The sequence below is a fragment of the Dryas octopetala genome, chromosome 8, assembly GCF_963921425.1.
Source record: "Dryas octopetala chromosome 8, drDryOcto1.1, whole genome shotgun sequence".
In the NCBI taxonomy this organism is placed as follows: domain Eukaryota; kingdom Viridiplantae; phylum Streptophyta; class Magnoliopsida; order Rosales; family Rosaceae; genus Dryas; species Dryas octopetala.
Genome location: NC_141373.1, coordinates 13,965,433 through 13,980,798, shown reverse-complemented (window position 1 = coordinate 13,980,798; position 15,366 = coordinate 13,965,433). Strand labels below are relative to the sequence as shown.

The following is a 15,366-nucleotide window of genomic DNA, read 5'->3' as shown; positions in this document are numbered from 1 at the left end:
CCTACCCCAACTTCTAGCATCTTCGGAGGTGTGTGAAAATTGCATGGTGGGGAAGCAACAAAGAAATCCTTTCTCAAAGGAGAGCACATGGAGAGCTTCTCACGTCCAACTGGTGCATGCCGACATATGTGGACCCATCACACCCATGTCAAACAGCAAGAAAAGGTACCTAATCAGTTTCATTGATGACTTTAGCCGCAAAACTTGGGTCGATTTCCTGGTAGAGAAGTCAGATCGAAGCTTTTGTTACTTTCCAAAATTATAAGAGTCGTGTTGAAAAAGAAACAGGTGCATATATACAAGGTCTTCATACTGATTGTGGAGGAGAATTTACATCACAAGAGTTCACCAACTTTTGCAATGTACATGGAATTCGTAGATAATTGACAGCTGCATACACTCCTCAACAGAACGGTGTTGCGGAGAGAAAGAATCGAACCATTATGAACATGGTGCGGAGCATGCTTTCAGCAAAAAATATTCCAAAGACTCTTTGGCCTGAAGCAGTCAATTGGACAGTTCATGTTCTGAATAGAAGTCCAACTCTTGTAGTGAGAAACAAAACTCCAGAAGAAGCTTGGAGCGGTTCCAAACCATCAGTTCATTATTTCAGAGTGTTTGGATGTATATCTCATGTCCATGTTCCAGATAACAAGAGGACAAAGCTTGATGATAAGAGTCTGAAATGTGTGCTACTTGGAGTCAGTGACGAGTCAAAGGCGTATCGGCTATATGATCCAGTTTCAAAAAAAATAATAGTAAGCAGGGATGTGGTGTTTAAAGAAGACAATAGTTGGAACTGGGATGAGAATCACAAAGAAGCCATCATAGCTGATCTGGACTGGAGCGAAAGTGATGAAGAAAATGTCATAGCTGATGATTATACTGCTATTTTTGATGTCAATGACGGAGAACATGAAGCCATTCTCAATGACAACACAGAAGAAGCAATGGAAGACCACGATGTTGCAGATGAGTGCTTGGATGCAAATTCGTCTAGCCTCCATGAAGGACGAATCAGGAAAGAACCAGCTTGGATGCAGGACTATGAGAATGGAGAAGGTATTTCTGAGGAGGAAGACATGGTTTATCTTGCCATGTTTGCAGATAGTGATCCCATTTTATATGATGAAGCTGTGAAAAGTGAAAAGTGGAGAAAGGCAATGGATTCCGAGATAGCAGCTATAGAAAAAAAATGATACATGGGAATTGACAGAATTACCTGCTGGTGGAAAGAAGATTGGGGTAAAGTGGGTATATAAGACCAAGGTCAATGAAAATGGAGAAGTGGACAAATACAAGGCACGGTTGGTCGCAAAAGGATACACTTAACAACATGGAGTGGATTATTCTGAAGTATTTGCCCCTGTAGCTCGGCTAGACACAATTCGACTTGTGATCTCTCTTACTGCCCAAAAGAAGTGGACAATCTATCAGTTAGACGTGAAGTCCGCTTTCTTGCATGGTGAACTAAGTGAAGAAGTCTTTGTTGCACAACCTCCTGGGTATGAACATAAGGGCAATGGGCAGAAGGTGTATAAACTCAAAAAGGCTTTATATGGACTTAAACAAGCTCCTCGAGCTTGGTATAGTCGTATAGAGTCTTACTTTGTGAAAGAATGCTTCAAGAAGTGCCCCTATGAACATACTTTGTTCATCAAAACAGCCGAAAAAGGTAAGATCTTAATTGTTTGCCTTTATGTAGATGATCTTATATATACTGGAAATGATGAGGCAATGTATGATGAGTTTAAGAAGTCTATGATGGATGAGTTTGAGATGACAGATCTAGGGAAAATGCACTATTTCCTAGGTATTGAAGTAAAGCAAACAACTAGTGGGATCTTTATTAGGCAAAAGAAGTATGCTCAAAAAGTGCTTGAAAAATTTCAAATGAGCAACTGCAACTTTGTTCAAAATCCGATTGTGCCAGGAACTAAGCTCACTAAGGATGTTGATGGGATAAAAGTTGATAGCACTCATTACAAACAGATTGTGAGAAGTTTGATGTACTTAACAGCCACACGACCTGATCTAATGTTTGTAGTGAGTCTCATTAGCAGATTTATGGAATCACCTACAGAGCTACATTTGGGAGCAGCAAAAAGAGCTCTACGTTATCTAAAGGGGACTGTCAATTTTGGATTGTTTTATAAAAGAAAAACTGAATCAAATTTGGTGGGATTTAGTGACAGTGACTATGGTGGTGACTTGGAGGATCGAAAGAGTACTTCAGGCTATGCATTTATGTTCAGTTCAGCTGCTGTGGCTTGGTCATCGAGAAAGCAACCTGTGGTCACTCTATCAACAACTGAAGCTGAGTTTATTGCTGCAGCTTCGTGTGCATGTCAGGCTGTTTGGATGAGGAGATTGCTCGAAGAGTTATGCTGCTCACAACATGAGGTTACTCCAATTTTCTGTGACAATAGTTCAGCTATTAAGTTGTCAAAAAATCCTGTAATGCATGGGAGGATCAAGCACATAGATATTAGATTTCACTTTCTCCGTGATCTCACTAAGGAGGGAGTGGTGGAACTGATTCATTGCCCAAGTCAAGAGCAGATAGCTGATATTTTTACAAAACCATTGAAACTGGAAGCCTTTGTGAAGATGAGCAACCTGCTTGGAGTTTGTTTGAATTCATGTGTAAACTGAATTGCATTCAGTTTAAGGGAGGATGGAGGATGTTAAAGTTGTTAGTATTTTGGGTTTACTGCTTTGTTAAATAATCCTTATTGTTAAGGGACTTGTTGTTTAGTTTGACTTATTCTGTAGCCACTTACCATGTTATTAGGTTGTTGAACGTGGGCTGCACTTTGTTTCATTTGAGTTATCTTGTAAGGCTATTTATAAGCCAATCTTGCTATTGAATTGAATAACGCATCTTTCCAAACTCTAGCATACATTATCTAAACACTCTGTTCTTAACAAGCACGAGGTATATGACCAGTGGGAATTCGATTCAGGGTATTTTGGGATCAAGGCTTAAAAACTAGTGTAAACTATTCAAAACCTCCTAATTAGAGCTTAGTTATTTTAAAACCTCCACCCTTATTAAAACTAATTCAAAACCCCCTATTAGTCACTTAAACTCTCCCAAAACCCCCTGGTCAACTAACATCCACCTATGTTTGACCCACATTTTTTTAAATATTCCTATTATAACCCTATTATTCAAAATCTTTTTTTTTTCTCATCCTTACGCTCTCTCTCTCTCTCTCTCTCTCCCGCACATTCTCTGTTCTCTCTCCTCCGAGCGCGGTTGTCGTCGGCGCGTGTGGCGTCATCCGACAATGGTTGCCAGCAAGACCACCACCATCAGCTTCGTCTTTCTCTCCTCTTCCTCCCTCTGTCATCACTTGCCCCGAATCAAGCCCAAACAGTCCAGATCACCGCGACTACGATCGGTGGTGCTCGCCGGCGATCTACCTTTTTTTTGGCGGAGTTGGAATGTCGGACCACCCAAGTCTTCTTCCTCTCGACGTCCTGAGCACGATGGTATGCTCGGATTCTCCATCCGATCAGCCACGGCGGTAGATCGATGCCACAAAGACCGCGGCTTCTCCGCCGGCGATCTGCCTTTTTCGGGTAAGTTGGAATGCCGGACCATCCAAGTCTTTTTCCTCTCGATGTCCTGAGCACGATGGTGTGCTCGGATTCTCCATCCGATCAGCCACGGCGGCAGATCGAAGCCACAAAGGCCGCGGCTTCTCCGTCGGCGATCTGCCTTTTTCGGCAGCCATTTCCGACTAGTCAGGTACCTATATTCTTCACCTCATTGTGCTCTTCAATTATATGTATTTGGATTGGTCCAATTGTTGAAGAAACAAGAAAACCCAAATCAAACCTCACGACCACTGCGGCTGCTCCGCCGCGAGTGGTGGCGATTAAAACCTTATTTTATTCATTTTTTAGTGCGTGAAAATTCAGTTTCTTGGATAGGGAACTTTAAGCCTACATTTATTGATTAAACAGTTTCAGTTCGTGAAACAGTTTCAGTTCATAAAACAGTTTCAGTTCATAAAACAGTTTCAGTTCGTAAAACAATTTCAATTCGTGAAACATGAGTTTTAAATGAATTTTGAATGAAATTATGGTTCTGAAATATGATGAATCAAATTTGCAGGTAGAAACAGATCGAGGCAGTTGCGACTGTCGTGTACTCGTCGCGCGTGAGGTGATCAAGCGACGTTGTCTAGGTGTAATTGTTTTTTAATTAAGGTGTAATTGCATTTTAGTCAAGGTGTAATTGTTTCATCACTTAATTCAATTTCAGTAAGTGAATTCATAACTGAATTCTTCAATTCAGTGTAACTGAATTTATGAAATTCAGTTTCAGTGTAACTGAATTTTTGAAATTCAGTTTTAGTGTAATGAAATTCAATTTCAGTGTTTGATTTTAGTTTTAGCGAAATATTGAGTTTTAGCAAAAACTTCAATTCCAGAAAAAAAAAAAAAAAAAAAAAAAACAGTTTCACCAAAATTCAGTTACAGTGATGTCAGCGTACGTCAGCACGTGTCAGCATGTATCAGCGCGCATCAGAAGGGTAGGGGTTGGGCTTCCAGCTGTCCTGTAGACTTGCTTGGATGCGGTAATGGCTGGGTTCTAACAGCATACATGTAAATTAATGTAATTAATAAGCCTAAATTATTAGTATTAATTAATAAGCCTAAATTATTAGTAGGCTTTGAATTGGGTGCGGCAACGAAGTTTTCTCTATAAATGGGTGCTACAAATTACGGACTATAAAAACTATATACCACATATACGTTAAATGCATGTGGGTACGTAGTTTATATGTTTGGGGTGCCGTAACAAAGCTTTTCTAACCTTAAAAAAAAAAGGAATATGCCCGAAGAATGGTATTAACTCGTTGACCTTCTCATTTTGTCTTTTGCAGCCTAATCTCATATTATCTTTTTCTCAATCTTCACGTTTAACATTTTCATATAAAAAATCAAATTGAAGTGCACGTGATTGCTCAATCCCTATTAATTTTCATTTGTAGTACTAAAATTAAGTTTAGGACAATACTTAAGTCACTCCTAGGTGGGCCCCTCAATATTCACTCCAATGAATATAAATCAATTTTTATCTTTATATCTATAGTTTAAAAAAATATATATATACCAAACTAAAGTGAAAGGTCAAGATAAATATAAATATAAATCAATTCTTAAAAGTCACAAACTAAAATCAGAAATCACAAACTAAAGTCACAAACTATAGGTAGATAAGCACAGAGCCGTTTATGAGTGTTGAAGGGTTGGACGCTCAAGTTACAGGAGAGGATCAAGGGACCAAAATCAGAAATTTTAAGATCTGTTTTCTCAAAAGTCACAAACTAAACCAATGGGCATCAACTTCCTCTACAAAGGAGATCTTTTTACTTTTCTCCAAGTCCTACATGCGGTCAGTTCCCTGGTATACAGACCAAAGGCAGTCAGTTTCATCTTTTCACATTCTCACTGTCACATTTGTTAATTTACAGAAACAACTCAGAATTTCACTGTTACAAACAGAAACCCAGTCACTCACTATTAGGAGTGCAGCTTGACAACGCGGGATACCCTTTCAAAGAAGATAGGGCACATGGTTGTGCTGAACATAATGGCACCCTTCATCCATTCTGGTGCTACCCTCTCAAATGTCCCCAAGGATAATGCACGGTACAGAAGTTCTGCTTCCCCAGCAGCTCTGTTCACCCATGTAAGACTGAAGGAGTAACCTATTACAACCATATATAATCATCAACTTTGATATTAAGTTGAAAGAGATTAATAGAAACAGGAAAATATGCGAAGAAGATTTCATAACTGCCATAATCAAATATCAAGACAGATCCCCTAAGTGCAACACCCTAAATGGTTGGGGGTCATCTTGGATGATTATATAGGAGCCTAGGAGGTTATGTCAATTCAGAACTGATACATGGACCTTTATCTACAAACCTACATCTGATCTTCAATTGTAATCTAATCAAAATGATAAATGAACACTGACACAAAAAACTAAACCTACAATTGCAATCCTAATCTTGAAAACATCCTTCCCCTTGATAATTTGTGGGTTTAGTTTCACTAGAAACAAAACAGTTGTTACATCAGTTTATCTTCTCAGCTTCTCCTTTTCTGAGTGGGACAATTGTTTAATTATAAGTCTGTAGAAGGATAGAAAAGACTATGATATTTAGCAATTCCAAGACATCAGCTGCACTTAAATGGTCTCACAAGCACATCTGATCCTAAATCATTTGCAGGCTTGATTGCATTAATAGCAAGCCAATCCTGATTTGTCAAGTTGTGGCTTGGCTCATTAGCAGCTCATTGATGGACCAATTATTTGAGGAAGCCTTTGCAATCTTCAAGAAATTCAATTTAAATGTTGATGCTGTGAATGTTCTGCTGGATAACATTCAGAGCATTGACCGAGCTGTAGAATTTGCATTCCGGGTTGAAGAAGATGCTGTTTGGAGCCAGGTGGCCAAGGCTCAACTACGGGAGGGACTAGTGAGTGATGCAATCAAGTCCTTCATCCGTGCAGATGATGCCACCCACTTTTTGGACATCATACGTGCTGCTGAGGATGCAAATGTCTATCATGACTTGGTAAGGTACCTTCTGATGGTGAGGCAGAAGGCCAAAGAGCCCAAGGTTGACAGTGAACTTATTTATGCATATGCCAAGATATATTGATCGGCTTGGTGATATTTGTTGAAAATTAATGCACATTATTGGAAAATACTACAAAATTCTAGAGACTTCCTCAAAGCCCATACAAATTAAAGCTAGAATATTCCAAATAGTTGTACATAATTCTAAAAGGCTAGAAGATAGCTTGATAAGAAGAAAGAGTATTCTAGATAAATCTATTAGTAACTATCTTAACTAGAGAAGTCTACATAATTCTACATAAAAGAAGAGTCTAGAATATTAAGCTTATATAAGAATGTACTAGAACATAATTAAAAGTGTAGTATACTCTAGAACCTACTAGTAGCATATGGCTAATAGATGTTCTAGAGAAGTCAAGAGGGTTCATCTACTCTTTATATATATAGCATGTACCCATATCTAAGTGTAAGCAAGAGGCAATACTAAAAGCCACTAGTCCTAAAGTCCTATTGTCCTAGACATCTACATCTCCATTTGTATCCTCATTTGTTCATCAATAAAAGATACTTTGTTTTATAGTTCAAACACTTCTCATATCAAGCATAGATAGCTAATAGAAGCTTACACAAGCCATTAGCTACGAGTGTCCTAAACACCCTCTAAATTTCTAACAGTGGTATCATAGCTTTCTTATTGGGCGTAGGGTCATCCTAACTTACCACCATGTCTAATAACTCTAGCCAAAACTCTGTCCCTCTTCCAATATTCTCTGGTGAAGACTATGATTTTTGGAGCATCAAGATGAGAACCTATTTTATGTCTCAAGACTTATGGGACATTGTTACTAATGGGTTCCCTGTTTCAGAAAGACCCACCGTTGAGCAACGAAAGCAGGCAAAGAAGGACGAGCAGAGAGATGCAAAGGCTCTTTACGCTCTACAACAAGCTTTGGATGACACGATATTTCCAAGGATCATGAGAGCTACAACTTCAAAGGAGGCTTGGGATACTTTGAAAGAAGAGTTTCAAGGAAATGAAAAGGTACGTAGTGTCAAACTACAAACTCTAAGGAGAGATTTAAAAAATCTTAAAATGAAAGATTCTGAGACCGCTAAAGATTACTATTCCAAAGTAAATGAAATAGTAAATCAATTGAGAGCTTATGGTGAAAAAATAACTGATACAAAAATTGTAGAAAAAATACTTATTAGTCTTACTGATAAGTATGACCCTATAGTCACTGCCATTGAAGAGTCAAAAGATATAACGGCTTTTTCAGTGACAGAACTAATGGGTTCTCTAGAAGCATATGAACAAAGACTGAGTAGGCAAAATGAAAGTTCACTAGAAAGTGCCTTCCAGTCAAAAGTCAATTTAAGGTCTCAGAAATCTAGAGGAAACTGGAAATCAAAAGAAAATTCTAGACGAGAAGATAAACCCAATAATTGGGAAAATAAAAATGAAAACAAGGAGAAGAAAAACTTCCCTCCATGTGGAACATGTAAAAAGACAAGCCACCTAGAAAAAGATTGTTGGTTTCGAGGAAAACCAAAATGCCGAAACTGCAAAAAGTTTCGACATATGGAAAAAGACTGTTGGCTTAAGAAGAATTATCAAGCCAATTATACAGAAGAAAAGGAGCAGGATGAAGAGCTTTTCTATGCTTGTCAAGCAGCAACTGAAGTGAACAACAGGAAATGGTACATCGACAGTGGCTGCAGCAACCACATGACAGGAGACGAAAGCATCTTCTCCGAAATAGATACATCCATAAAATCCCAAGTTAAATTGGGAAATGGCGCACTGGTGGAGACGAAAGGAAAAGGTACGATCTCTATCCATACAAACAAAGGAACTAAATTAATTCATGATGTTCTTTTAGTTCCTAGCTTGGAACATAATCTATTGAGTGTTGGCCAAATGATTGAAAATGGATATTCTCTACACTTTTCTAGAGACTCCTGCACAATATATGACAAAAAAGATAAAAATCATATTATAGCTAAAGTAAGGATGGAAAATAGAAATTTTCCTATCCATTGGCAATATGTCAGAAATATGGCCATGAAAGTAGAACTAGAAGATTCATGGCTTTGGCATAAAAGATTTGGCCACTTCAACTTTCATGGACTACAATTACTTCACCAGAAAAATATGATGAGAGATCTGCCAAGCATAAAGGAGAGTGGTGATGTCTGCAAAGGCTGTCAACTTGGCAAACAACATCGACAAGCATTTCCATCCGGAAAGGCTTGGAGAGCAAAAGCCTTGTTGGAGCTCGTGCATACAGACGTCTGTGGACCAATGAGGACCTCATCTCTCGATCAAAGCAGGTACTTCATTCTTTTCATTGATGACTATTCTAGAATGACATAGGTTTATTTTCTACGTGAAAGATCAGAAGTCTTCGAAGTCTTTAAGAAGTTCAAGGCTCATGTCGAAAAACAAAGTGGCCAATACATCAAAGCTCTTAGAAGCGATAGAGGTAAATAGTACACCTCAAAAGAATTCAACAAGTTCTGTGAAGATGAAGGAGTAGAGCACCAATTAACAGTAGGCTATGCTCCTGAACAAAATGGAGTCTCAGAAAGGAAAAATAGAACTATAATGGAGATGGCTAGATCAATGCTATTTGAAAAAGGACTACCAAAGATATTTTGGGCAGAAGCAGTATACACAGCAGTATACTTGCTAAATAGATGTCCAACAAAAGCTCTACAAGACAAAACTTCTATTGAGGCGTGGAGTAACCAGAAGCCATCAGCAAAGCATCTCAAAGTCTTTGGATGTGTATGCTATATGCACATTCCAACTCCAAAAAGACATAAGCTAGAAGAAAAATCAGAAATTGGCATATTTATTGGATACAGTTCTCAATCTAAAGGCTATCGAGTCTACAATCCAAGAACCAAGAAGCTCGTGATCAGCCGAGATGTCGAGTTCGATGAATCTACATCCTGGAATTGGGATGAAAGAAAAATAAAGAATAAAGGTGTTGTCCTGTCAGGAGAACCAGAGACAACCCCAACACAACAGCCTGAAGAAGACACACATGAAAGAGAAATTTCAGAAACGCCAGGTACGCCTCCTGCATCTTCTTTAACTCCTCCATCAATAGAAGATGAATCTTCCTTTGAGTCATCACCTAGAAGAGTAAAATTACTCATAGATATATATGAAACATGCAATTTCATAACTTTAGAACCTGAAAGTTTTGAAGTTGCAGTAAAACAAGAAGTATGGAGGAAGGCTATGGAAGAAGAAATTAAAACAATTAAGAAAAATGAAACATGGGAGCTTGTAGAATGCCCACCAAATAAAGAAATCATTGGCGTGAAATGGGTCTATAAGACCAAAATTAATTCTGATGGCTCAATACAAAAACATAAAGCAAGATTAGTAGCTAAAGGCTACTCACAACAGCCAGGAATAGACTATAATGAAACTTTTGCGCCAGTGGCAAGATTTGATACAATAAGAGCACTTATCTGCAGCTCAAAAGAAGTGGAAACTCTACCAACTGGATGTAAAATCAGCATTTCTAAATGGAGAGCTCGAAGAAGAAATCTATGTGGAGCAACCACAAGGATTCATCGAGGAAGGAGGAGAAGACAAAGTCCTAAGACTAAAGAAAGCCTTCTACGGACTTAAACAAGCACCAAGAGCGTGGAACAGCCGCATCGACAAATACTTCATCAATGCTGGATTCAAAAGAAGCAAAAGCGAGCCAACACTCTATACCAAAACTCAAGGTAACTCCATTCTTATTGTCTCTCTATATGTTGATGATCTTATCTATACAGGAGACAATGAAAAATTAATTCAAGAATTTAAAGAAGATATGATGAAGACATTTGAAATGAGTGACCTTGGTAAATTGCACTATTTTCTTGGCATTGAGATAAGCCAAGAAGAAAATAGAATCTTCGTATGTCAAAAGAAGTATACTAAAAATCTCTTGAAGAAGTTCAAGATGTCTGGGTGCAAGACCGTAGCTACACCGCTCATCACCAATGAAAAGCTAAGAAATGACGATGGATCCGAAAAAGCGGAGGCATCAAAGTACAGAAGTCTCATTGGAAGCCTACTTTATCTAACAACAACTCGACCAGACATTATGTACGCGACCAGCCTACTTTCAAGGTTTATGCAAACTCCAAGTCAGATACACTATGGAGCAGTAAAAACAATATTAAGGTACTTGCAAGGAACTATTGACTATGGCATATGGTATAGACCTTCTACAGATACAAGCCTCTTCGGATTCACAGATAGTGACTGGGCTGGAGCGGACGACTTCAAAAGTAAATCAGGCTATGCATTCACAATTGGGTCTGGCATATTCTCATGGTCTTCAAGAAAACAAGAGACAATGGCACAATCATCAGCCGAAGCGGAGTATGTGTCAGCGTCAAGTTCAGCTTGCCAAGCTATATGGCTGAGAAGAATATTTGAAGACATGGGAGAACAACAAAATGAAGCTACTAAAATATTTTGTGACAACAAATCTGCTATAGCGATGACAAAAATCCAGTGTTTCATGGCAGGACAAAACACATTGCCATTAAGCATCACTTTCTACGTGAAGTCTCAGCAAACAAGGAGATAGAACTCAAGTATTGCAAGACGGAGGAGCAAATAGCAAACATCTTCACCAAGGCACTTCCAAGACCAAGATTTGAAATGCTACGAAGCATGCTTGAAGTATCCCAAATGTGCATTAAGGAGGAGTGTTGAAAATTAATGCACATTATTGGAAAATACTACAAAATTCTAGAGACTTCCTCAAAGCCCATACAAATTAAAGCTAGAATATTCCACATAGTTCTACATAATTCTAAAAGGCTAGAAGATAGCTTGATAAGAAGAAAGAATATTGTAGATAAATCAATTAGTAACTATCTTAACTAGAGAAGTCTACATAATTCTACATAAAAGAAGAGTCTAGAATATTAAGCTTATATAAGAATGTACTAGAACATAATTAAAAGTGTAGTATACTCTAGAACCTACTAGTAGCATATGGCTAATAGATGTTCTAGAGAAGTCAAGAGGGTTCATCTACTCTTTATATATATAGCATGTACCCATATCTAAGTGTAAGCAAGAGGCAATACTAAAAGCCACTAGTCCTAAAGTCCTATTGTCCTAGACATCTACATCTCCATTTGTATCCTCCTTTGTTCATCAGTAAAAGATACTTTGTTTTATAGTTCAAACACTTTTCATATCAAGCATAGATAGCTAATAGAAGCTTACACAAACCATTAGCTACGAGTGTCCTAAACACCCTCTAAATTTCTAACAATATTGAAGAGTTCATTCTTATGCCAAATGTGCTAATCTTCCAATGTTGGGGATCGAAACCCTATATCAAGCAGCCAAGATCATATTTGCATTTATTTCTAACTGGGCTAAGCTGGCATGAACTATGGTGAAGCTAAAGCAGTTCCAAGGTTCTGTCGATGCTGCTCGGAAAGCTAACAGCTCAAAAACATGGAAGGAAGTTTGCTTTGCATGTTTTGATGCTGAGGAATTCTGCTTAGCTCAGTTTTGTGGACTCAACATCATCATCCAGGTAGTATTCTTGTATATTGTATTCATGAAGTTATATCTGATGCTTTTGTTTATGAAGATACTTGTAGGTTCTTAAGATTGGTGCACCAGTTATGGGTCATTCAACACAATTAATTGGCTGCTCTCTCATAATGTAGTTTGATTTCTCTTTAATCCTGCATGCCCTATTTTAGGTGGATGATTTGGAAGAGGTCAGTGAGTATTACCAGAACAGGGGATGCTTTAATGAGCTCATTAGTCTTATGGAGAGTGGACTAGGATTGGAACGTGCACATATGGGCATCTTTACTGAGTTAGGGGTTCTTTATGCAAGATACCGTCCTGAGAAGCTTATGGAGCACATCTTTACTCAGTATTCCCAAGCTTTACGAGCCTGTGATGAACAGCAGCACTAGAAGGAATTAACATATTTATAAATCCAATTTGATGAATATGATAATGCTGCAACCACGATAATGCTACAACCACTATAATGAGCCACTCTCCGGACGCATGGGACCACATGCAATTCAAGTATGTGATAGTCAAAGTTTCGACTGTTGAGCTCTACCATAGGGCTGTCCACTTGTACTTAGAAGAACACCTCATCTTATTAATGATGTTCTTAATGTGCTTGCACTTCGTGTGGACCATACCCGAGTGGTGGATATAATGCGAAAGGTTTGCTTCTCTCTTATGAGGTCATTAATATTGATCCCTGCTGCAACATTTCCCTTCAGATAGAGGATTTGGGAGAGTTCTGTCCTGTTTACATTTTCAATCTTTTTGGGTTTCAGGCTGGTCACCTCCGTCTTGTAAAGCCATACATGGTTGCAGTTCAGAGCAACAATGTAACTGCTGTAAGTGAAGCTCTAAATGAAATATATATATATATATATATATATGTAGAGGAGGAAGACTATGACAGGCTTCATGAATCAATAGATTTGCATGACAGCTTTAATCAGATAGGTCTTGCACAAAAGGTGAGATTGAAGTTTCTCATTCGTTGAAAGTATTTGACTGAAACTTGTATTTACTATTGTAAATGATGCATATGAACAGCTTGAGAAACATGAGCTTCTTGAGATGAGATGTGTTGCTGCATATATTTATAAGAAAGCAGGGAGATGGAAGCAGTCCATTGCATTGTGAACAAGAAGACAAGCATTACAAAGATGCCATGGAAACATGCTTGCAGTCTGGTGATCATGAACTTTCAGAGGAATTGCTGATCTATTTCATTGAGCAGGTATGTGTGTTTTATATGCTTTAGTTATAGAGAGCTCATGCATGTCTGCTTACACATGCTCAGTTATTCTTTTCCTCTTCCCATCCATGAGTTAAATTATAAAGTATTTTGCTAGATGTGGTTTGGTAATAATCTTCTTCTCTAAAGTATATGTAGGGAAGGAAAGAGTATTTTGTGTCGTGCCTCTTTGTTTGTTATGATATAATCCGGCCAGACGTTGCTCTTGAGCTTGCATGGATCAACAATATAATTGATTTTGCCTTCCCATACCTCCTGCAGGTAATGTTATTATTTCTGTTGTTCTTATCCATTGGTTGCCATTCAATTCTCTCTCAGTTTATTCGAGAGTACACAGGCAAGGTGGAGGAACTTGTCCAGGACAAAATTGATGCTCAAAAAGAGGTGAAAGCCAAAGAGAAAGAGGAGAAGGAATTAGTTGCCCAGCAGGTATTGCTATTTACTTTATCCTTTGGTGTCATTGAGAGCCTTTTTTTGTCTCCAAGAAATATATCATTCATTTGCAAGACTTGGTTTTTGGACCCTTGTTCTCACCACCTCTTTTTCAATATGTATTCTTCTTCTTCTTCTTTATTAATAGGATATTTCTCAAGTATATCTTGAGCAGCAGTTCTTATATTATTAGTTAATTCCAGTTTGCTTAGATGGTTAGGAAACACACACAAATAAAACAAAATAACAATAGTGTACGTTTTTGATTGGTTAATTTTTTATGCTCTTGGAGTGAACTTAACCAACTATTTGATTCGGATGCCTTGAAGATGATTTAGAAGCCACTTTGCAGGCCTTGCCATAAGCACATGAATGTTGTCTTAATTTAATTTACTTCACAATGTACTTGAATTTTTACTGAATATTAGGCTTTCGATTTTATTTTCTTAACATATTTTTTACTTGTTGACTAAACAATTTGAAAATAAAAGAAAATTAACTTATATTCTTTTATGATATGCAGAATATGTATGCTCAGTTGTTGCCAGCTTTGCCTGCACCACCAGGAATGGGTTGAGGTTTTGCTCCGCCACCAATACCAATGCCAAAAATGGGTGGGATGGGAATGCCCCCAATGCCACCTTTTGGATTGCCACATATGGGTCTCTCTTGTAAGTTTCTTTATACATCTTTAGCATACACATCTCATATGTACCAATCAAACACACATATATATATTGTATCCAGTAAACATTCATCTATATACAGCAGGTAATTAATTAGTAGCAGAACACTTACCTGGTGAACTCATGATAATTGCAGGGGATTGACTATGAATCAAGACGCACTCCAGCTGCTTGATAAAAGGTCTCAACGCACCAGTCTTCTGGTCTGCACACTATGCTGAAGAACTTCACTCAAGATGGGGAAGTGGATGAAAAGCTCGGGGTTCATGTGCAGCGAGGGACCAATGCTATATATAGGATCTTGATAATATAAGTGTCCTCCCACTAAGGTATCTCATACTCAATCCTAATTTGACTCCTATACAAAGACTTGTTGCAGTCATGCTTAGTTTACAGCATATAGCAGCTGTATCCAAGTTATCCTAGTTCATATAGGTTTAGAATTCCATCTTTATGTGAACTAGTCATGTAGTAGTATTTAGTGAGTACTCCTATTACTTGCTCCTTAAGCATAATCAGTTAATTGAATCCGAATAGAACAAGGCTTGATGTCCATTAGAATCTTACACCTCCAACTGATCTTTGGAATGCCACAAACGAGGGTTCTAACAGTTTCTTCAGGGTGAAGCTAGAATGTCTGGAATTCTAGCTCCCTATTATATTGAAGGTGATTCGATTTCACTTGTGGATGTGGGAATATACCAAAGGTCACTACGGTTGCAATTCTTTCCGTTTGGCTGTCAAGTCTGAGCCGAGTAGGCGTTTTTGAGTAAAATCTTAATGAGGCCTAGGATGGCAACCAAGCAC

At 38.2% G+C, this 15,366-nt stretch overlaps 1 pseudogene; it reads left to right on the top strand.

Annotated features, from left to right (window-relative positions):
* The first annotated feature begins 6,330 nt into the window (after positions 1-6,330).
* Positions 6,331-14,703, top strand: LOC147277443 (clathrin heavy chain 1-like; annotated as a pseudogene).
* The last annotated feature ends 663 nt before the right edge of the window (positions 14,704-15,366 follow it).